The sequence below is a fragment of the Hyla sarda genome, chromosome 1 (genome assembly GCF_029499605.1).
Source record: "Hyla sarda isolate aHylSar1 chromosome 1, aHylSar1.hap1, whole genome shotgun sequence".
Lineage (NCBI taxonomy): Eukaryota > Metazoa > Chordata > Amphibia > Anura > Hylidae > Hyla > Hyla sarda.
Genome location: NC_079189.1, coordinates 332685961 through 332711296, shown reverse-complemented (window position 1 = coordinate 332711296; position 25336 = coordinate 332685961). Strand labels below are relative to the sequence as shown.

At 40.5% G+C, this 25336-nt stretch overlaps 1 protein-coding gene and 1 long non-coding RNA gene across 4 annotated transcripts in view; one reads left to right on the top strand and one right to left on the bottom strand.

Annotated features, from left to right (window-relative positions):
- The window catches only part of LOC130273251 (uncharacterized), a 37289-nt gene extending 26619 nt beyond the window's left edge, over positions 1-10670 (top strand). Inside the window, exons 2-3 of the long non-coding RNA XR_008843927.1 lie at positions 7708-7998; positions 10357-10670. This is a non-coding gene — a long non-coding RNA (uncharacterized LOC130273251). The remainder of the gene's footprint in view (positions 1-7707; positions 7999-10356) is intronic.
- The window catches only part of SH3GL2 (SH3 domain containing GRB2 like 2, endophilin A1), a 175315-nt gene that overhangs the window by 78384 nt on the left and 71595 nt on the right, over positions 1-25336 (bottom strand). The gene's annotated exons all lie outside the window — the stretch shown is intronic.

Genomic DNA, 25336 nt, shown 5'->3' with positions numbered 1-25336 from the left:
TAATCTGCAACTCAGAGAAAGATAAGAAATATGTCAGAAGGTCTTTGAGCTGGTGAGTTACCCCTTCCGCCTAATGCTGCTATTGTGAAAACAGAAAGGGATAGAATCTTTAGATGAAAGCTTGCAGTGCATTTTATGGTAAAATGGTACAGTTCAATTTGTCCTGCAATAAAAATAAAAAAAATGTAAAAAAAAAAAAGCTGCAAAAATATTGTATATAAAAGAAAGCCTAAAAGGTGTATTCTGATATGATCAATATAGTAAAAAGCACCTGAAGCACTTAGGGTACTTTGCTCAATGTCAAGAAAATGGTGGTGTGGTTTTGCTATGTATGAAGCTGCCACCTTTGTCCATGCAAGAGCAGGAAAGGCCTGTTATGGGGATTTGCTTCTGCTCTGGACAGTTCACAACATAGACAGAGGTGGCAGCAGAGAGCACTGTGTCAAATTGGAAAAATCTACAACATTTTACTATGAGGTTTACAGCAGCTGAAAGGTAAATTACATATTTGTATAGCTTTCTGGCACCAGTCAATATGAAAACATTTTCTCTTCTCCAAACTACTTTAGGCTATGTAGAAATGGTCATCCAGCTATTGTAGGTCTATCCTAGGTATTTTTTTTTCTGTTATTAATCTCTTACCATAGCATGCAGTCTTACAGACACAGACAGAAGCTCTAGTTGCATCCACTCTTTTTTATGGGTTATATTAGTCTGGTAAAATTCCTTTAGGACAGAGAAGAAGTTTTTTTATTTTAACATTTATTTATAGGAAAAAATTATTAGAAATCTTTCAGCAGGCATCCCGGCACATCGCCCAGTGTCAGCAATCACCGCAAATCGCCAGTCTCTGCGGCGATTCCGGGTCATATGGGTCTCCGGTGACCCGGAAAATAAGGGGGATCAGGGTAGTCCAAGACACCCACGATCCCCCTAAAGGGATAGGAGTGAGGTGGCCGGGGTGCCACCCCTCCTATCCCTGCTATTCGTTGGTCGGAAGCGACCGACCAATAGCAGATCGGGGGGTTAAAGTTCGGGTCCCCCGCTCTGCCCACCCACTGTAGTCCGGGTAAAACGGGGGAACCAGCGGTGACAGACGCCGGAGGTCACTTACCAACAGCGGGCGGAGATCGGTGGCGGACGGCGCTGACATGCATCACCCTGGTGCGGCAATCCTACAGAAGTTGTTGCCTAGCAACATCTGGAGGGCTACAGTTTGGAAACCACTATACAGCGGTCTCTAAATTTAGCCCTCCAGATGTTGCAAAACTACAACTCCCAGCATGCCCAGACAGCTGTTTGCTGTTTGGGCATGCTGGGATTTGTAGTTTTGCAACAGTTGGAGAGCTACAATCTGGAGATTACTGTGCAGTGGTCTCTAAGCAGTTGGCCTCTAGATCTTGCTAAACTACAACTCCTAGCAAGTCCAAACAGCAAATGGCTGTCTCGCCATGCTGGGAGTTGTAGCTGCGCACCTCCAGCTGTTGTATAACTACATCTGACAGCATGCCCTTCGGCGATCAGTACATGCTGGGAGTTGTACTTTTGCAACAGCTAAAGGTTTGCCCCCCCCATGTGAATGTACGGGATACATTCACACGGGTGGGTTTACATTGAGTTTCCTGCTTCAAATTTTAGCTGCGGCAAATTTTCCGCCGCAGCAAAAAATCCTAGCGGGAAACTCTCCGTAAACCCGTCCGTGTGAATGTACCCTAAAAACACTACACTACCACAAAATAAAGGGTAAAAAAACACTACATATACACCCCCTTACACTGTCCCCCCAATAAAAATGAAAAACGTATCGTACGGCAGTATTTCCAAAATGGAGCCTCCAGCTGTTGCAAAATAACTCCCAGCATTTCCGGACAGCCACTGACTGTCCAGGCATGCTGGGAGTTTAGCAACAGCTGTAGGCACCCTGTTTGGGAATCACTGTCGTAGAATACCCCTATGTCCACCCCTTATTTTGTCCTCATATGCGCATGGTGCTCTCTCTCACTTCGGAGCCCTGTCATATTTCAAGGAAACAGTTTAGGGCCACATATGGGGTATTTCCGTACTCGGGAGAAATTGCACTACAAATTTGGGGGGGGGGGGGTTCTCCATTTACCCCTTATGAAAAGGAAAAGTTGGAGTCTACACCAGCCTGTTAGTGTAATTTTTTTTTTTTTTTATACCAACATGCTGCTGTGTCCCCATCCTTTTTATTTTCACAAGAGGTAAAAGGACAAAAAAAAGACCTCCAAAATCTGTAACGCAATTTCTCCTGAGTACGGAAATACCCAATATACCCAAGGCTCAGGAGTGAGAGCGCACTATGTAAATTTTTTAGGCCTAAACCGGTGATTTGCACAGGGGTGGCTGATTTTACAGCGGTTCGGACATAAACACAAAACAATACATACCCACGTGTGACCCCATTTTGGCAACTACACCCCTCACGGAACGTAACAAAGGGTATAGTGAGCCTTAACACCCCACAGGTGTTTGACAAACTTTCGTTAAAGTTGGATGGGAAAAAAAAAATAAAAAAAATAAAATGCTGGTGTTACCATAAATTTTTCATTTTCACAAGGGAAAATAAGAAAAAAACAAAAGCCCTCCAAAATTTGTAACCCCACTTCTTCTGAGTAAGAACATACCCCATATGTGTATGTAAAGTGCTCTGCAGGCGAACTACAATATTCAGAGAAGGAGCACCATTGGGCTTTTGGAGAGAAAATTTGTCTGGAAAACGTGTCTTTACAACAGACCCCCCCCCCCCCCACACATGTGACCCCATTTTGGAAACTACAACCCTGACGTAATGTAATAAGGGGTACAATGAGCATTTACACCCACAGGTGTCTGACAGATTTTTGGAACAGTGGTCCATGAAAATGAAAAATTTAATTTTTCATTTGAACAGCCTACTGTTCCAAAGATCTGTCAAACGCTAGTGGGGTTTAAATGCTCACTGCACCCCTTATTAAATTCTGTGAGGGGTGTAGTTTTCAAAATGGGGTAGCATGTGGGGGGGTCCACTGTTCTGGCACCACGGGGGGGCATTGTAAACGCACATGGCCCCTGACTTCTATTCCAACCAAATTCTCTCTCCAAAAGCTCAATGGCGCTCCCTCTCTTCTAAGCATTCCCTCTCTTCTAAGCATCCCTCTCTTGCTGTGCGCCAGCAGAGCACTTGACTTCCACACATAGGGTATTCTCATACTCAGAAGAAATGGGGTTACACATTTATGGGGGCATTTTCTCCTATTACCCCTTATAAGAATGTAAAATTTTTTTGGGGAAAACAGCATTTTGGTGAAAAAAATTTTTTTCATTTACACATCCGAATAAAACGAAAAGTCGTCAAACACCTGTGGGGTGTTAGGGCTCACTGTACCCCTTGTTACGTTCCTTGAGGGGTGTAGTTTCCAAAATAGAATGCCATGTGTTTTTGTTTTTTTTTTGCTGTTCTGGCACCATAGGGGCTTCTTAAATGTGACATGCCCCCCAAAAACCATTTCAGAAAAACTCACTCTCCAAAATCCCATTGTCGCTCTTTCCCTTCTGAGCCCTCTAGTGCACCCACAGAGCACTTCATATACACATGAGGTATTTCCTTACTCAAGAGAAATTAGGTTAGAAATTTTAGGGCGATTTCTCTCCTTTTACCCCTTGTAAAAATTCAAAAACTGGGTCTACAAGAACATGCGAGTGTAAAAAATTAAGATTTTGAATTTTCTCCTTCACTTTGCTGCTATTCCTGTGAAACACCTAAAGGTATAACACACTTTCTGAATGTCATTTTGTATACTTGGAGGGGTGCAGTTTTTATAATGGGGTCATTTATGGGTCATTTCTAATATGAAGGCCCCTCCAATCCACTTCAAAACTGAACTGGTCCCTGAAAAATTCCGATTTAGAAAATGTTGTGAAAAATTGGAAAATTGCTGCTGAACTTTGAAGCCCTCTGATGTCTTCCAAAAGTAAAAACTTGTCAACTTTATGATGCAAACATAAAGCAGACAAATTGCATATGTGAATCAATATATAATTTATTTGGGATGCCTATTTTCGTTATAGGCAGAGAGTTTCAAAGTTTAAAAAAATGCAAAATTTTCTAAAAAAAATTGGGAATTTTTCACCAAGAAACGATGCATCATCAGAAATTTACCACTAACAAAGTAGAATATGTCACGAAAAAACTATCTTGGAATCAGAATGAAAAGTAAAAGCATCCCAGAGTTATTAATGCTTAAAGTTACAGTGGTCAGATTTGCAAAAAGGGCTGAGTACTTAAGGGGTTAAAATAAGCATTTGCAAAATATAAGAAAACAAAATAATGAGACAGGAGAATGCTATAAAATAACTAAATCTTTTATTGTGTGTATATATATATATACACACACACACATACATATACATATATATATATATATATATATATATATATATATGTATATGTATATATATATTTCAATACACATATTCCAATGTGTGCATATATTTATATGTATCAAGCATAAATTTACACACATGCACAGTTAACAAGCTTGAATTAATCCTACCAGGAAACATAATAAGGTTAGTTTAGTTCATCTGGAATGCAATCACTTCTAATCTAAACAGAATTTAATGTGTCTGTCTTCTCTATTAATAAGTAATGAATAGCTGTCACACAGCTTTGCTAGACTGTAATTTCTATGAAAAATAATGGAGCACAATTTAAGCAATACAGAGAAGTCTATTATTTTCTATTTTGCCAGATGATTTGCTATTATTCAAGCTAGACCCTTTTGTCTTACTTTGCACTAGACAATGTTCTGACTTTTTGCTCAAAGTAGGGCTTCTTAATCTGGGACTAATTTCTGTAGCATCTACTTTAAGATGTCAATCATTATGTTAAATTTGTTCTCTTGATATTTAAAGTTCTGTATTTGCATATGTTCATAAGTCCCAGAGAAAGTGAATGGAGGACCTCCATTTTCGTAATAAGTGGGGCTTCCAGCATTTGGATCTCCACTATTTGGTACACACATTGCACTACAGTTCAACACATCCAAGCAGTGTATCTTTTTATTTATTTATTTTGCTAGATCAACTGGACTAACCCTTTAAGTAAACAGGGCAGTTTCCTCATGACCAAAATCAGCTCCCTTCATATGTGTGCCGTAAATGTACAGCACTGTGCAAGAACTTACTTTTAGAGCAGGTGTCCTTAAATGGGCACTCTCATTAAAACTCATTTTTGCTATTGCTTTCCTTATGGTAAATAAAAAAAAATCCTTCTAATGTACTTTGATATTTAAAAAAAAATGAAGTTTTCTATGTTTTGTGTTTAAAAAAGCTGCTACTAGGTGTTTCCCTACTTGTCATTCATCTTTTGCACAGACTTTGGACTCCTGCTGGCCTGGCAGAAGTCCAAAAGCAGGAAATGCTGAGGTGTGTGTGTGCAGCCTTATCCAATCAGAGCTCACCTCACACATTTAACTGCTCTGGGCTGCGTGTAGCAGAGTGAGGGAGGAAGTTCTCCCCTGTATGTATTCAGATGATGTCACGCCTGCTGGGTAACGCCTGCTCTGTAAATCTGAGACTAAGCAGAAAATACAGAGCAATATAAAAGGTATAAAAGGTATAAATCTAACAACAAATAATAATAATAAAAGGCAGGGGGTGATTTATCATTATGGGGGCCGAGAACTGGGAGAATTATAACATTTAACAAGATCATGAGAGGTACTCTTTAGGGGTTTAAAGAGTTGACTGTGCTTTTGAATAAGCAAAGCAAAGTCTCTGAAAAAGCGCCTATCTCCAGTTTCCAACATGGCCACCTTATCCTCAGGGAGATCTGATGCGCTGACACAATCCCTGTAGGGGAATGGTCAGCATAATAAACACCAAACCAGCCGTTGATTGCCTATGATGTAGGTAGTGCAACACGCACATGTGCAGTGCTTTACATACCGGCCTGCAGCTTGGGACACTATGATGGTGTTTACGCTGTGATCTTACTTGAACTGTGTATTCTAGACAATGGGTAAGTGTCGGAATGCCCTGCCCCTTCAGTGTTTCAGATATTGCACATGATGATTTGCCCATGATTCTAAATATATGATGTTATCTTTATTTACTGTACTACGCGGATACTCCCTCACTCACTCAATCTGATTTATGAAAGCACTATTACACCTTATATTATGCACAGTTCACACTTTGAAATATGTATTATATAATCTGTATATGTACACTTTTTTGATAAGATGCACATTGTTATGTACAGTATCGCTATCTTTAGGCTTAAGAAAGACTGCAGATGCATCGTCTCTCAAGGGGAGAAAGGAACACCACTGTAAACACCTGAAATGAAATTTCCTAAGACTGGCATTTTGCATGCGAGCCTAAAATAGTTACTGTCTGTTTAAAAGCCTGTTGACATGTCAAAAAGACATGCCAAAAGTTTTGCTCGGTGAGGGTCTCCGAGCTTACCCCCGCAATTTCTAAATCTAGTTGGGAGAAGTATACTTAAAGGGGTACTCCGGTGGAAAACAATTTATTTTGTTTTTTAACATGAACTGGTGCCAGAAAGTTAATTAGATTTGTAAATTACTTCTATTTAAAATCTTTATCCTTCCAGTACTTATCAGCTGCTGTATACTACAGAGGAAGTTCTTTTCTTTTTGAATTTCTTTTCTGTCTGACCACAGGGCTCTCTGCTGACACCCCTGTCCATGTCAGGAACAGTCCAGAGCAGAATAGGTTTACTATGGGGATTTGCTCCTGTTCCTGACAAGGACAGAGGTGTCTGAAGAGCACTGTGGTCAGACAGAAAAGAAATCCAACAAGAAAAGAAATTCCTCTGGAGCATACAGCAGCTGATAAATCCTGGAAGGATTAAGATTTTTAAAAAGAAGTAATTTACAAATCTGTTTAACTTTCTGGCACCAGTTGATGATAAAAAAAAAAAAAAAAAAAGTTTTCCACTGGAGTACCCCTTCCACCTGATTGAAGAAATCTGATTTCATTGACTTATAATGGAGTGTGTCTCCTGCAAAGAGTTTTTATTTTATAGGCTGGGGACAATAAGCAAATATTAAATTTTCCCAGACAACACCTTTAATGAATCTGCTGAATCCTATGGCCACGGGATTGTACTAAAGACTGGTGTGTTAAATGCTAGTCTTCGTCAATCTAGTGTTATGCATACATCAGGTCAGATAATTCACTTCATAAAGCATAATTAAAGGCTTAATTTTGGCGAAACATCGGTCCAATGACCCAAGCTCACAGCATGACAGATCACTTGACACTGTCCATTGGATCAGCAGTTAGGCTGGGACACATGACCATAATATTCAATTGGGAATAATATAGTGGTAAAAGCAGGGATACTTGACTTGGATGGTACATAGTAGGCAAATAAATATGGTACCAGCTTAACTGGTATCAACTTCTCAACATAATCAGACCACATGTGTGCACGTAATGGGTGGCTTGCAAGATGATTTGGTATACCAACAAAAATGGTTTGCATTATGTAACCAGCATTCCCTAGATCTTATGTACCTTACAGTACAACACCTACAACAATCGATTAAAGATATAAAGAAGGAGATAAGTGAGATCGAGGAAGAATATAAGAAACAAGAGAAACAAGAAGTTATTGAGAAAACGCAGCAAGAAATTAAAAATAATGTCGATAAATTAAAATCTTCCATTTTACAGGTTAAACTATCGAAATTTGAGAGAGATACTAAAGATTATATGATGGACAGAGTCTATACATGGGCAGATGAGAGACGTAAATATCGTCGTACACAAAGAGAGCAACGAGGAGAATTTGATGCCTTTGATTATGGCTCTACAGATAGCGAATTAAATAACATGTGTGAACAGCAACCTAGACAAGATTTTTTAGGAAATCAACAAAAAGGAAAAAGAAAAGACAAAAGGGATATTGGAAACATGGAAGGGATGTACACAAGAGCCCGCAACAAGAAACAATATCAGAAGATGGTGAGCTCTTAGTTAATCTTTCATCTGTTGAATTAACTGTGGCTCAGAGAAATATAATTAACAAAGGACTTGGTTTTGTTCCCTCTGAGAATGTTAGTAATTTTGATTTTTTGATTGACTTCCATAAGTTCTGCAGGTCACTTCGACTTGGGATGTATTTTGGTAATAGTGATAAAGATAGAGAACTAAATACAGTAGATATACTGAAGAGTAAATTAAATTAAAAAAAGTGTATTTGACCCAAGTGTGAACTGCAGCACTTTGGAAGCATTTCAAAGGATAGTGATTAAAGAAGTGACAGAGGAATGGAATAAAGAGAAATATAGAAGTAAATGGAATTTATCTAGAGAAGAAAAGATCGCGTTAGAAGAGTTAAAAAAAGAAACTACAGTGATTATAAAAAAAGCAGATAAAGGAGGGGCGACGGTCGTCCAGGATAAAGAGCTGTATATGTCAGAAGCACATTCTCAATTAAATGTTGAAACTGTTTATGAAAGGTGAAATAATGATCCTACAAAAGAGATTAAAAAAGAGGTGGATAATACAATAGAGGAAGCTTTTCTTCAAGGCATAATTGATAAAAATGTAAAAGAATTACTAATTAATAATAATCCTCGTGTGCCTCTTTTATATTTGTTACCGAAGATACATAAAGACATGAGTCGACCCCCGGGACGACCTATCGTCTCGGGGGTCGACTCTGTCCTATACCCTTTAGCGGTATATGTGGATGCATATCTCCAAAAAAATGTTAAGAAATTGCCGAACTGTCTGCAGGACACGAATGAATTCCTGGATCATCTAAATGAGGTAAAAATAGATGGTGATATTTTACTCTGTACCTTAGACATCAAAAGCCTTTATACCAATATTCCCACTGATGAGGGAATACTGAGTATAAAAGAGGAATTAATCAAGGATGTTACTCTAAGTAATACCCAGATTCAGTTTTTAGTGGATCTGCTGGAACTGATTCTATATAAAAATTACTTTAGATTTGGGCACGACTTCTTCTTACAGCGACAGGGGACTTCGATGGGGTCCCCTGTCGCACCAAGTTTTGCTAATATTTTCATGAGTAAATTTGAAGAAAAATTTATTCCAGCACACCCATTATCATCTCACGTTAAAAAATGGTTAAGATATGTGGACGATTGTTTTGTTATTTGGACAGGGAACCCAGAGGAATTAATGATATATATACAATTTTTGAATAGCTGCCATCCGCTAATAGAGTTCACATGTGAATATAGCCCAAACCTTATACACTATCTAAATGTTGAGATACGTTATGATAAAAATGGGTTCGAAACCACCCTCTTTTCCAAGAAGAGTGACCGTAATAATTTGTTGCATAAAAATAGTGGCCATGCTTCACAAGTGTTTAGAGGAATACCGAAAGGCCAAATGATACGGGCTAAACGAATTTGTAGTACGGAAGAAGAATATGTTAAAAATAAAGAGATGCTAATTAAAAAGTTCGTACAGAGAGGTTACGAGGAAAAAGAACTAATTGAGACATCAGTAGAGGTAGATCAAATTCCTAGGGAAGAACTAAGGAAGAAAAATAAGATGAAGAAAAATAAAGAAAAAAATTTTACGTATGTGTCGACATATGACGGTCACTCTAAGTTGGTAAAAAGGGTGGTAAACAAGTACTGGAATTTACTTAAAGCAGATGCAAAGTATGGAAGTATGTTTAGACAAAAACCAAGATTTGTATATAGAAAAAATAGATCCATAGCTAATCATTTGATTAGAGCAGATATAGCAGAGAAAAAGGAGATTAGACAATCATTTTTAAGAACACAGAAAGTGGGGACGTTTCCTTGTAAGTCATGCCAAAATTGTAACAGTATAATTAAGGGTGATAATGTAATACATCCTTCACGTGCGAATAAAATTAAATGGTTTTCATACATGTGATTCGAAACAAGTTATTTATATGTTAAAATGTCCATGTGGAATGGCATACGTGGGACAGACAGTTCGTGCAATGAAAATTAGACTAAATGAACATAGAAGCTCTATTAGGTTGTCTATTAGAAAAAAATGGAGAGTGGAGATAGTGTATCCGAAGATTATAGTCGAGAGAAATTTGGGGAAATGAGTCTGGCTAGACATTTCGTCACAAAGGGACATCAGATAAGTGAGTTAAAATGGTTGATACTGGAAGAAATAGAGGGTATGAATAGTGAACAGATAAAGAAAAAATTAAACCAAAGAGAAGTTTTTTGGATACACTGTCTCGATTCTTTAGCACCTAAGGGAATTAATGAAAGCTGTAATTTTAATGTCTTTCTATAAATACTGTCCGATCAGAATCCTGTTTTTAATCATTTTATATTTTGTATGTAGAAATGAATTCTCGCGAGAGAACGTACCTGTATAAATGTATGGTGGTGGGTGCACAGGAACTATGTTGAGAAAGGGAGGAGACTCCTGAAACGTCCAGCAGCTCGCATGCCAGCGAGCGTTTCCACACCCCCTCAGAATTAGCGTCCACATGGCCAGGAACACACCGTCCAGCAAGCAGCAAGTCTGGGATGGAAGGTTCTGAAGACACCGAGTGGAATAAGCTCTGAGCAGTCTATTGAGCACCGGGTGATTATGTTCTGTATATCTCTCTACTGTTTTGTACATGGATGAATTTGGAGATAAAGAACTTTTTAAGTGCAATTCCCAGTCTATGTCTATTTCTATATATATGGTTTACTACACTCAGGAGACGGAACCCTGAGATAGACATAGGGAAGCCACCCATTACGTGCACACCTGTGGTCTGATTATGTTGAGAAGTTGATACCAGCTTAACTGGTACACTTGATTGGTAAATATGTAAATAAAGGTGTTCAATACATTTTCCAATATAAAGACGATTGGTGATGTAGTAAAAATTTGCTGTTTTACAGTATATTTTTAGATTTTACTATCTTTGTACAACATTTTTGAAAAAAATATATATATTTAAAGATGTTTGACTTGCAATAGCAGTGAATGTTGGAATTGTGCTACATAGAGAGAAAGCAGCAAGAGACATGAATGCATTAGTGATGAAGGGAAAATAAAAAGAATAGCGAGCTCTTTCAGCAGTAGAGGTTATGTAACATGACATGTCCTAATCTAGCAGGGCCAAGATATGTTATAAACCAGTCCATTAACATCAAAATGACAACCAAGTAGCTCTCGCAATAGACTGAGTGAACAGTAGAATAAAAGCACAAAAAAACAAATGTAGAATGAGAAAAACAACATTTGAAGGAGCTAGAAGCATAGCCAGCAGGTTTAGGCTTTATGACTAAGAAAAACGTCCTTAAAAGGGGTACTCCTGGAGAAATTTTTTTTTAAATGAACTGGTGCCAGAAAGTTAAACAGATTTGTAAATTACTTCTATTAAAAAAATCTTAATCCTTTTAGTACTTTTTAGCAGCTGTATGCTACAGAGTAAATTCAGCAGAGATCACTGTGGACAACACAAATTTTTTTTTTTTTTAAATTAAGATTTTCCTCTGTAGCAAACAGCTGCTAAAAAGTACTGAAAGGATTAAGATTTTTTTAGAAAGGGGTATTCCGGGATCAAACATTTTATCCCCTATCCAAAGCATACCATGCGGATGCTGCAGGGAGATCACGGGGGGGGGGGGGGTCCCAGCGGCGGGCCCCCAATATCTCCCTGCAGCACCCGCATTGTATGCGGGGCTGAGTGTCCATATTCGTAACCTTCGGGACTGGAGACGTGACATAAGGCCATTCCCCCCTCCATTCATCTCTATGGGAGGGGGCGTAATGGCCGTAACACCTCCTCCCATAGAGATGAATGCAGGGGGCGTAACATGACGTCAAGAGGGGGAGAGGCGTTATGTCAAGTCTCCAGTCCCAAAAACCCGGAGGTTTCCGAAACTGGAGACACAGCCCCGCAAAGTTGTTCTTTTCTGTCTGACCACAGTGCTCTCTGCTGACACCTCTGTCCATGTCAGGAACTGTCCAGAGTAGGAGAAAATCCCCATAGCAAACTTCTCCTGCTCCGGACAGTTCCTGACATGAACAGAGGTGTCAGCAGAGAGCACTGTGGTTAGACTGAAAAGAACTTCACAACTTCCTCTGTAGTATACAGCAGCTGATAAGTACTGGAAGGATTATAATTTTTTTAATAGAAGTAATTTACAAATCTGTTTAACTTTCTGGCACCAGTTGATCTGAAAAAAAATTGCTTTCCACCGGAGTACTTCTTTAAAGAGTGATGATCAGTTCTAAGAAAAGTAGATGGAATTAAGAGTCTTTTCTTAATTATATATCTCACTCGACGATTTCTCTGATATTACAGAGAAACAAGTTTCCCTCTGTGTACTCATTTTAGAGTTCTGTCAATTTCAGAAGAGTTTCTTTTCTAGGAAGTAACTGGGTAGGAACAACTGCAGGGGGAGCACTCCTTACGTTGTCTAAAATGGAAAGATAAGCCTTTTGCTCCAATCTGCCTTTAATTTGGGACAAGCAAATCAATTTTGTCAAACATTTTGTCATGTTGTTGGTCCATAAATGACAATGGGTAAAACAATTCACCTATTTTTCATATAAATTCTAAACTTATAGTCCGTATACTTTGAGGACGCGAAATTAAGCTTTTTACAAGATGCATCTTGTAAAAAGCTTAAATTCACATCAAAGTATACGGACTAAGTTCTGAATTCACATGGAGTATCCATTATACCGCTACTGAAGAAGGGATCACCCCGAAACACGTTTAGCCAATATATACACCCCACTAACACAGACCACCCCTAAAAAAAAAGACCTGTGTTCACCTCGCAACAGCTGGAACCCCCCAGTTTGGGGACCACTGCTTAGACACACGCTTTCTAGCGCTGGATACATGAGGCCGCCGCCTGTCTCCATTCACCACTGTCTTTCCCCAACCATCCCCACTGCATCTATTTGTTGGCCTGACTCAAGTGTGTGCCACTCCGGGTACATACAGAGACCATTTACATCACGCAGATACCAATTTGGGGCTGGCTGCATAGCCGTGCCAGTCTGCAGGAACGAGGTCAAAGACAAAACTGTAACATCATCCCCCTGGAGTTTTCTTCTGTGCAGTGGTGTGGTGGGTGGTGCAGAGCACCAATACATTGTATCAACCACAGGCTCTATTATACCAACTACTACTAATTCTATTCATCCAAACGTGAAGAGTACTTCTATTTGGACACAGCAATATAATTTCAAGACTGTGGTTGGCTGTGTACTATTGACTATTATATGGATTTTTTTTATTGAATTTTTTCATTGAATTTTAATTATTTTGTGCAATCATTTATAGTAAAGTCCACAGCAAGAGCCCTGTTTGGACATATATCTATATATTCGAGTATAAGCAGAGTTTTTCAGCACGATTTTTCGTGCTGAAAACACCCCCCTCGGCTTATACCCGAGTGGACCTCCAGATGTTTCAAAACTACAACTCCCAGCAAGCCCGGGCAGCCATCGGCTGTCCGGGCTTGCTGGGAGTTGTAGTTTTAAAACCTCGGGAGGTCCACAGGTTGAAGACCACTGCGGCCTTCGACATCATCCAGACCCACCCCCACCCCCTTTAGTTTTGTACTCACCTCCGCTCGGCGGGACGTTAGGGTGCGCTGGTCCGCTGCTGCAGGACTATCCGGTGGGGAGGTCGTCCGGTGGGATAGTGGTTCCGGGCTGTCCATCTTCACCGGGGGGGGGCCTCTTCTCCATGCTTCGGCCCCGGAATAGTCACGTTGCCTTGACGACGACGCACAGGGACGTTCATTAGCAACGGTGAAGATGGTGAAGATGGACAGCCCGGAACGACTATCCCACCGAACGACCTCCCCACAGGACAGTCCTGCAGCACAGATGGCACGGACCAGCGCACCCTAACGTCCCGCCGAGCGGAGGCGAGTACAAAACTAAAGGGGGTGAGGGGGCTGGATGATGTCGAAGGCCGCAGTGGTCTTCAACCTGCGGACCTCCAGAGGTTTCAAAACTACAACTCCCAGCAAGCCCGAACAGCCGATGGCTGCCCGGGCTTGCTGGGATTTGAAGTTTTGAAACATCTGGAGGTCCGCAGGTTGAAGACCACTGTATCAGACAAGCGGTGATGATGAAGGGGGGGGGGGGGCTGGTGACATGTGGTGATGATGACAAGGGGATGATGAAGGGGGGGGTGGGATGATGACAAGGGGATGATGAAGGGGGGGGTGGGATGATGACAGGGGGGTGTGGGATGATGACAGGGGGATGAAGGGGGGTGTGGGATGATGACAAAGGGATGATGAAGGGGGTGTGGGATGATGACAAGGGGATGATGACAGGCGGTGATGATGAGGGTGTTAATGACGGGGGTCTGGATGATGACAGGGGGGATGATGTATTTCCCACCCTAGGCTTATACTCGAGTCAATAACTTTTCCTGGGATTTTGGGGTGAAATTAGGGGCCTCTGCTTATATTCGGGTCGGCTTATACTCGAGTATATACGGTACTAATAACTATCACCATTGAAATATTTTACATACAACTAGTCTATCTTTTCTATTTTATATTTTTAGAGGTCTGTACGTTTTTACTTATATTGTATATATTTGGCACAAAGTGTCCGTGCAACACAAGCACCTCGAGATATATATAGATATATATCATATAGTGTGAGTCCCCCAGCTTTTATTATTTTACTGCCATATATAAATACCTATTATTCATATTTCCCACAGAGAGTTGTGATTGGCTGGAACTATCTGGCCAATCACAGCTCTCTGCGAGATATACGAGTGTGAGATATAAAGAACTTCACATCGCAGAATACAGTGCAGGGGACTAGAGAAGAGTGGCAGTGCCGTCCGCTTCTATACATTATTTAGGAGGATCGCAACAGGTGTCAGAAGTGACACCCGGGGCGATCTGTCTATTAGTACAGGTACTACTACTCCCATCAAGGAACAGTCTGTCCCATGCTGCGAATAGTAGTACTACCTAAAAAATAAAAAAAAAAGACAAAAGTGTAAAAAGTTAAAAACACACTACATTACTAATTAGGGATGTCCCAATACCATTTTTTTAAGACCGAGTATGAGCACCGATACGTTAATTCTAGTACTCGCCGATACCAAGTACCAGTACTTATATTTTAAAGGGAACCTGACACCAGGGTGTCGCGGTTTCTGGCGCTGCTTACCATACGATATGTGGGTCCTTGTTGTGTACAATGGAGGCGACTGCTGTAGTATGAGCCAAGATTTCTCTTCTCTATTGGACAGAACAGGGAATTTGCATTGGCGTTGAGACCGATGACCACATGGTGAGCAGCGGTAGAAACCGGGTCACCCGCACTATCTACCTATAAATTCAAGTTCGTGCAGGTGACTCTGCTGTAAGATTGCCATTAACAGTAGGTAGTATGCCCTTGCAGACATTACCAGCAGCCCCCTGGCAGTCATTAGTAGCAGCCCCCCAGTAGACAGCAGCCCCCCTTGTAGACATAAGTAGCAGCCCCCCTGTAGACCACAGCCTCCCTTTAAACAGCAGCAGGCCCCCCTTTAGACAGCATCAGGGCCCCCCCCCAGCAGCAGCAGGCCCCCCGTTTAGACAGCAGCAGGGCCCCCTTTGGATATTAGTAGCAGACCCCTCCTTGCAGGCAGCTCACCTCCTCGGGTCAGGTGCTGCCGCTCTGCTGCCCCGTTCTCCCGTCCTCCGGTCCGCATCGTGTCATCCTATGGAGGAGCATGTGACATACACGTCACTCTGCTTCCTCCGTAGTGTTACGCTGGGCGCAGGGGAGTAGGCGGAGTGACATGTGTGTCACATGCTCCTCCATGGAACGCTATGGTACGGACCGAAGGACGGGGCAGCAGAACGGCAGCAGGTATCGGGCATGGTATGGGGGACATTAAACGAGTCCCCGATACCATGCAAATGGCTAGTATCGGCCCTGACACCGAAACCAGTATCGGTATCGGGACATCCCTATTACTAATAATTAACAAAATGTATTTTAAAAAATATATATTATTTACATTTAAATGGCCCCTTTCTACATTTTTTTTATTATTGTCTGCTACATTTTTAGTTCCCTGCCCGCCCACATAAATTGAGCAGTTTAAAAATTGATAAAAATTTTTGTTAAAATAAAAAAATATATATAAATGTAGTTAAATACAACATTTTCTATCTCTACTGTTTTTTTATGGTACCCTACAAAATGTTATTAAAAAGGTATCTCCATCCCTTTTTTGGATCGCTAAAGTCCAAAAAAAAGAATAAAAAACCACCTGCAAAAATGCTAAAGTTAAAACCCACATGGCGTTTTTCCCACATGGTGTTGGGAGGAAAAGATTTTCCACCAAGATTTTCCGCCCCCGTGTGACGTCACGCTCCGCCCCTCAATGCAAGCCTTTACTCCTGTTGTCTTCATCTTCTAGTTAAACTAGCTGGATGATCTAATTTTTAGGAACAATAGGAGAAATTGTGTGACAGCCACTTTGACATAGAATTGTCCGCTTTTGTCCAATGATAGTCAAACGATAATGATGATAGAATAAATTATTGTCCTCAAAATATTTGACTAAATGGGCATTCGATATCGGTCTTGCTCCAAACGGTGATATTATACTCAAGACACTGTAGGGGAGTAAGTAGTAGGTAGTCCATGGTTTAGAAAAACTGAAGTGGCGCGAAAAGGAATTTTCACATTATTTTCATATTTTCAAAGCAGCACAAAAGACCTTAGAAAATGGAGGAGGAAAAAAAAAAAGGTGTTATTAATATCGCTGGAACAGAAATTACAGTCGTTTTTGAGACTCTCCCCCATTATTTCTGAACCAGATTTAAAAATCAAAGTAAAAATGTATAGCCAGAATAGGAGATGGTATCCTCTGATGAAAGAGCAATTTAGAATTTTATCCAGGAAAACAGATTCTTTTAACATTCTCAGCGCTATTTTACCCAACAAAGGAGCCAGTCAGGAGCATGGTGCAGTATAGAAATAAAGCAAGCACTTCACAATCCCCAAGGAATAAAGTTCTTGTATGAAGAAAGGCTTAAAAATATTTTTCACTAGAGATGAAAGTGTAGGCAATAAAACTGTGCAGTACCATGGATAGAGATTACATTTACTACAGGCAGACTAGAAAATAAAGTATCTTATGCATAATACACACCATGGATCCCTGCTGTCATAACTCCACACATTTTATTTAAAGCTTTAATGCAGTGTTCTTTGAAGGAGCGCCAAATGAGGAAATGGTGGATGTGCAAAAGCGAAGACAGGGCTGGTAGAAATAGAGGATACCTGGAGAGAGGTAATGTATGCTTGGGCTGAATGGATGTTTGATTTAAAAAGGATAGCAGGCAAAAAAAATACCATATCTGAGGACCATTTGACAGAAAAATAAAGATGTGCAAGTGTCTTTGTTAGTACACATCGATAATGGAAACAAAGAATTTACCTTTTTTGGAAAAATAATAAGATAGATAAGACACTTTGTTTTACATGAGGTTTTCATAATGCAATGTTACCCTTTTCTTAAGGCAAAGTAGTTGGTAAGGTCACTAGTGAAAACTTATTTAATAGGATTAAGCTTTTGTTGTTTTAAAGTGTTACTGTTAGAAACTATTTTTTTAGCAAGTAAAAAAAAAAAGGTTGATTGCTAAAGATTTTAAAAAAAAATTTTGAAGAAAGCAACAACAAAAAAACGTTCACTCGGGGTCGCTGTCTTTTTAATATTGCAAACAAACCCTGGTATCCTAGTTTGGACCGGTTTGCTGGTTATCTCCCTGCTGTGCTCTCTCCCATGCCTCAGTACGGTGTATAATCCTGCTGTTACCAATGTGAGTTGCAGACAAAACCCTGACAGCTTGCAGCCTTTTCAGAAGAGGAGCATTTCAATGCACACTGACAAGCAATACAAGGTGCTAAACTATTATTTATATGCAAAATGGTTTCTCGTTGGCCATTTTATTAACAGATTTCCCCTATATTTGTATTATATACGTTCCACATGGCTGTGCTGAAGTTATATAAAGCATGCACTTTGGGCACAAGGCTTTGCAATTGTAAAAATGTTTGTGCATTATGACAAGGGGAAGGGAGGGGGTGGAAAGGAGCAAGTTTGTCAGTCATTCTCCTGAAGAAATGTCCCTAGCCTTTAGGAAAACTGTCAGACTAGTGAGCACAGTAAAAAAAGATCAAAAGGTATTTTATATATAAAAACATGCATATTATTATTCATACAGGTCTTAGGGCATATTACTACACTTTTTTTTTCTTTCTTTCTTTCTTACTAATGACAAGTGGTTGCCGATATTCATCCTTGATGCAAATTCAAATGTATAAAATACTTAACCCCTTAAGGACTCAACTCATTTGGGCCTTAAAGGGGTACTCCGCCCCAGACATCTTATCCCCTATCCAAAAGATAGGGGATAAGATGTCAGATCGCCGCGGTCCTGCTGCTGGGGACCCCTGGGATTGCCGCTGCGGCACCCCGCTGTCATTACTGCACAGAGCGAGTTCGCTCTGCACGTAGTGACGGGCAGTACAGGGGCCGGAGCATCGTTATGTCACGGCTCCGCCCCTCGTGATGTCACGGCCCGCCCCCCCCCCAAAATGAGTCTATGGGAGGGGGTGTGGCGGTCGTCACGCCCCTGCCATAGACTTGTATTAAGGGGGCGGGCCGTGATGTCACGAGGGGCAGAGCCATGACATCACGCTGCTCCGTCCCCTGTATCACCCGTCATTACGCACAGAGCGAACTCGCTCTGTGCAGTAATGACAGCGGGGTGCCGCAGCGGCAATCCCGGGGGTCCCCAGCAGCGGGACCGCGGCGATCTGACATCTTATCCCCTATCCTTTGGATAGGGGATAAGATGTCTAGGGGCGGAGTACCCCTTTAAGGACGCCAATTTTATTTTTGAATTTTAGTTTTTTCCTCCTTGCCTTCTAAAAATCACAACTCTTATATTTTCATCCACAGACTAGTATGAGGGCTAGTTTTTTTTCGCAGCCAGTTGTCCTTTGTAATGACATCACTCATTTTACCATAAAATGTATGGTGCAACAAAAAAAATAAAAATAAATACAATTTGTGTGGGGAAAATGAAAAGAAAACAGCAATTTTATAAATTTTGGAAGGTTTACACTGTAAAATAAAAAATGACATGTTTTCTTTATTATGTGGGTCAATACGATTACCCATAATTACATACTTTTCTGTTATTGTTCCACTTAAAAAAAAAAACTCAAACTTTTTAACCAGATTAGTACTTTTAAAATCCCTCTATTTTGACGACCTATAAATGTTTTCATTTTTTTGTATAAGCAGTGGTAGGAGGGCTCATTTTTTGCACCGTGACCTTTTTATTGATACCACATGTAAAACTTTTAATAAATATTTTATTAATTTTTTTTGGAATATAATGTCACAAGCATACATTTTTTACTTTTTTTTTTTTTGTTTACGCCATTCACCGTACGGGATCATTAAAATTATATTTTGATATGCATAGGGCATAGCACTAATCAGTATTATCAGAGATCTTCTGCTCTGGTCTGCTCGATCTCAGAGACCCCTGGAGACGGACAGAGGCAGGTGAGGGGACCACCATTACGGATGATCGGATACCCACGGCAGCGCCGCGGGCAATCCGATCATTTTACCGACCGCACTGCCACAGATACCGTGATCTGTCTTGATCGCGGCATCTGGTGGGTTAATGGCAGACATAAGAGAGATCGCTCATGTCCGCCATTACCAGAGGGTCCACCATTACCAGAGGGTCCCCGATGCTCGCGGTCATGGACAGGATGTAAACGTATATCCTGGTGCATTAAGTACCAGTGCACCAGGACGTACATTTACGTCCTGTGTCGTTAAGGGGTTAAATTGTCACTACACGTTCAACAAACTTTCAACAAGCATTTATTAATATTACAAGTAAATGTACGAAGCCTTAAAATATCTTGGGGAAAATACTAGGGATCAACTGATATCGTTTTTTTTAGGGCCGATACCGATAATCGGTGGAGGTTAGGGCCGATAGCCGATAACTTATATCGGAATATCGGTATAAGTTATCGGCTATTTATCCCCCTCGACACGGCTGCAGGTCATTGATTTAAAGCGGGCGCTTTAAATCAATGCACTGCAGTGGCTTTTGCGGTGCCATAGGCCGCCGCCGCCGCCACCACTCGCTTCTCTCCCCTACCTGTCAGGGTGGTCTGGGCCATCCTTACTTCCTGTAGTGTCCGGCGGCATTCTGGGTGGAGGGTGCATCGGTCCGGGCTGTCCTTCTTTTCCGGGGGTCATCTTCTCCACTCCGGGCAGGCTCCGGCCTAGTACGCTGCATAGACGCCGCTGCGCAGTGATGCACCTGGCGTTACGGTGTAGCGGCGTCTATGCAGCGTACTAGGCCGGAGCCTGCCCGGAGTGGAGAAGAGGACCCCCGGAGAAGGACAGCCCGTACCGGTGCACCCTTCACCCAGAATGGCGCCAGACACTACAGGAAGGAAGGATGGATGGCCCGGACCACCCCCATTACGGGTACGTTTTTGTTTTTTTAATGACTCGGAGGGTGGGGGAGGGGCCCGACCGGTATAGTGGTATGGGCAAAAATCTATACCGATATACCGCCCAGCACTACGGTGGGTCGGGGGGGCGGTTGCGGTGGGGGCGGGGCATTATAGGCTTATCGGCAAGGTAATTGCCGATACTGATAATGCCCAAAATCGTGATTATCGGATGATAATATCGGCCATACCGATAATCGGTCGATCCCTAGAAAATACCTCTCTTTACTTATCAGGATTCGTTACTCTCCATTCCCAAGCTAAACCCATTAGTCACTCAAAAAAAAAAAACTGTAAGAAGTTTGTTTAGATGGACTATCAGCTTCTTAGGGATCAGCTTACTTGTGGTCCACAGAAATTAATGGTCAGGGGAAGGATTTAGCAGCAGAGTGAGACAGATAGCTTAATGCAAAGGCAGTGCTGCAGCAACTTGTAGTAAGAGTTGTATTTCAACCCAGTGCTTGATTCACAGTACACTGCATGGTACTGTTCTCTAATGTCCTTCATGCTGCTGCACTATAGAGATACAGTATAGGATAGCAGAATCACCTATTCTGTGTGTGTGTGTGTGTGTGTGTGTGTGGTGTAAAGGGGATTTCTAAGCAGACAGTCTTTACCCACTAGCTTAGAGAGACTAGTCAAAGTTAGAGCCAAATCCCACAAATCAGGCTTCAAATCTACTATAAAACAAATCCTTAATTGTTAGTAAATTAATCATTTAATATAAACAATAAATTGTAGATGAGAAACTGAGCCACCCTGTATCTCTTGCATACTGTTCCCCAATCCCACACAGCTGTCAATCTAAGGGTGTCTAGTCCCTAGTTTTTCACTTCTTCCTTTTTTCCCTGACTTGTCAACCCTGCTGGAAATGCCCAGTCACGACGAGCGACCTAGCTGATCAGGTAGTTCTTGCAGGGACAACACATTAGAGGAAGCAGAAAGTAGTAGGGACTGCATGCATGCCTTTATTTGAAAGAAAAAAAATATATATAGAGCTCCAAAACAACCTTTTAGTTTATTTTACACCACTGGTGTTCAATGTGGACATGAATACATGATCTGTATGTTCACATATAACCTTTTATGTTTAACCTGTAACTAAGTAGACTCACCAGCAGTTAATAACAAAGAAAAAAAATGTAGCAAAATGCCTAAATTAAACGTGTTTCTCTTTAAGGCCTTTTCCTGAACCCTTCATCAGAGCTAATATCCTATGCAGACACACTGAGCACAGCAAGCTGAGAAACAAGGAACAGTCTGATGGTTTGACTCAGACAAACCCATTTTAACATACAAATTAAGCCTTAATTGTGTCATTTTAATATGAAAAACATTTATTTGGACAGCAAATAAGTCCCATCCTAAAGGCAATATAGGCCAAACACTGTTTTGTTAAATTCAAAATGTACCGATCCTGATGGATTTACAAAGAGTGGCTGATGCATATAAATTCTTAAACAAGTGAAATGTACACTAAATTATTTATCATGTAGCCTGTTGGAATGCCACCTGAACTACAAAAGTGAATACTCATTTCACAGACAAGTAGAAAAGGCCTATGTCACACAGTGCAGATATTCTCACTATTTAGAATTTATTTTTAATGTGAAATTTAGGATCAGAACTTAAATGGGTACTGTCAGATACAAAAACTTTTTATATGTTGTACATCTTGGCAAAACATTAACCTTTCTAATAATAAATTGTATTTTCTTTTTATAGAAATCATGGCTTATAAAATCATGGCTTTGTACAAGCTGAAGCACAGGCATGGACAAAGTCCAGTAAGTGAGGGTGGGCTAGTACTCCTCTGTGCTCTCTCCTGTCTGATAGGACTCCTCTGTGCTCTCTCCTGTCTGATAGCACTCCTCTGTGCCCTCTCCTGTCTGATAGGACTCCTCTGTGCTCTCTCCTGTCTGATAGCACTCCTCTGTGCCCTCTCCTGTCTGATAGCACTCCTCTGTGCTCTCTCCTGTCTGATAGTACTCCTCTGTGCTCTCTCCTGTCTGATAGGACTCCTCTGTGCTCTCTCCTGTCTGATAGCACTCCTCTGTGCTCTCTCCTGTCCTATCAAACAAAACATTGATAAAAATGGCTACATATGGCTTCTCATCAGGATCCTGGGCATACTCTTGATCGCTATGGTCCTAAATATGTAAATGAGGCTCAAGTGACCAGGCGGTGTTCCCCAGTGCTGTAAGGCTAGGTTCATACTAAAGAATTTCTGACCAGAATTCTGCAGAGGAATTTCGGTTGGGAATACCATTGTTATAAATGGAATTCTGCTGCACAATGCACACTACAGAATTCTAGAGGCAGACATTCAGCCGCTGAAATTTCGCTACCAAAATAATTAACTTGTTCATTCTTCAGGCAGAATCCACTCCACAGACATTGTCTCTGATTAAGTCAGCACTAGCCGTACCTGAAATCTCCAAAAATTCCGGTGTGAACCCAGTCTTAAGAGCTCAGTATCAGCCAGCCAATCACCTTTTTTATTCACTGCCTCCATGCAATGAATAAGCCTAGTGACTGTCAATCAAACGGGCAGGCGTATGCTTACAGCCATAAAAGAAGTCAATATGAGAAGACAGGCTGACTATCCCTGGGCTTTTGCCATACTTGGGAACACTCAGTAGGCACTTTAGCCTAATTTATGTATTAACAAAAAGGCGTATATCTTGGCGCTAGAAAGGACTACGGAGATATAAAAAAAAAAAAAAAAAAAAAGTATGCCCAGAATCCTGAAGCGAAGCCCGATCTAGACACTGGCTTATTTATACCCCTGTTTTGCGGAGAACAGATCTACTTTGTGAAATAGGCCATAAACAAAAAAAATTTATTCACAATTTGTTCCAAAATATTAAGAATTATTTTAAAGAATTTTTTTTTACTGAATTTAAAAACAAAAAAGAAAGCACAGTAACAGTCTTGATTAAAATAATATGCATGTCTACAACTCCTGTGCAGACATCTCACTGTTGCCGCTCACATCTCTGCCGCGTGCATAAATGTCCAAACTATTAAATTATATCATTAATTAAACCGTACAGTCAATGGCGTACGCGCAAAAAAATTCCAAAGTCCAAAATAGCATATTTTTGGTCACTTTTTATATCATAAAAAAAATTAATAAAAAGCGATCAAAAAGTCCGATCAATACAAAAATGGTACCGATAAAAACTTCACACCACATCGGCCCGTACGCAGAAAAATAAAAAAGTTACAGGGGTCAAAAGATGAGAATTTTAAACTTATAAATTTTCCTGCATGTAGTTATGATTTTTTTCAGAAGTGCGACAAAAGCAAACCTATATAAGTAGGGTATCATTGTAACCATATGGACCTACAGAATAAAGATAAGGTGTCATTTTGACCAAAAAAACACTGTGTAGAAACAGAAGCCCCCAAAATTTACAAAATGAAATTTTTTCTTCAATTTTGTCGCACAATGATTTTTTTTTTTCCGTTTCGCCGTGGATTTTTTGCTAAAATGACTAATGTCACTGCAAAGTAGAATTGGTGGCGCAAAAAATAAGCCATAATATGGATTTTTAGGTGCAAAATTTAAAGCGTTATGATTTTTAGAAGGTGATGAGGAAAAAATGAAAACGGAAAAACGCTGAGTCCTTAAGGGGTTAAGCCATATTAATTCTACCTGCTAGCCATGCAGCAGGATATATGTCAGACGGATCAGATTTTAGTAGCTAGTTACAGTACAACGTGCAAGCATATTCAAAATGTCAGTTGTTTCTAAAAAGAAAACCATTTTTCCTAACCACTATATATTGTTTTGTGTGTAGCTTTGCAGAAGTATGAAGTATACCATATTAGAGATTTCTTTTCTTCAGAATTGTGTTTTTCAGAGTACTATTTTACTACTACACATTATTCAAAAAAATAAAGGGTCTTATCCTGACATACAGGTCTCACAGTGTCATTCATGCAATCATGTACATTGCTGTATGAGACTTTATTGTAACTCAAAAAATGCAGCTGTCAGGGAGATCACTGACCTGTGACTACTGTATTTCATAGGAATTTAGGCAGTGAAAAGGAAAATATGGAGTATAAGAATTGACTGATCTTAATCTAATGTCTCTGCCTCTGCTCACCCATATTCTCGGAAGGACCCAAAAGGCAATTCATTTGGTGTAGGTTAATGAAAGGGACATGTGTATGGAAAGTTTTACTCAAGTTTGTGTGTCTATATAAACATATTAATAATTCTTGAACAGGAGCTTGTTTTCAACATGGTGCCTGTGTAAGTTGCATGGCAGTTTTTTTTTTTTTTCCCCCATACAATACTAACATACCACCAATATTCCTGTAGGTCACCTGATTAATCCCGTATCACTTAAAGGGGTGCTCCAGTAGAATTTTTTTTTTAACCAACTAGTGCCAGAAAGTTAAAACAGATTTGTAAATGACCTCTATTTAAAAATCTTAATCCTTCCAATACTTATCAACTGCTGTATGTTACAGAGGAAGTTCTTTACAATTTCTTTTCTGTCTGAGCACAGTGCTCTCTGCTGACACCTCTGTCCATGTCAGGAACTGTCCAGAGCAGGAGCAAATCCCCATAGCAACCTATCCTACTCTGGACAGTTCCTGACATGGACAGAGGTGTCAGCAGAGAACACTGTGGTCAGACAGAAAAGAACTACACAACTTTCTGTGTAGTATACAGCAGCTGATAAGTACTGGAAGGTTTAAGATTTCTAAATCTGTTTAGCTTTCTGGCACCAGATTTTAAAATAAA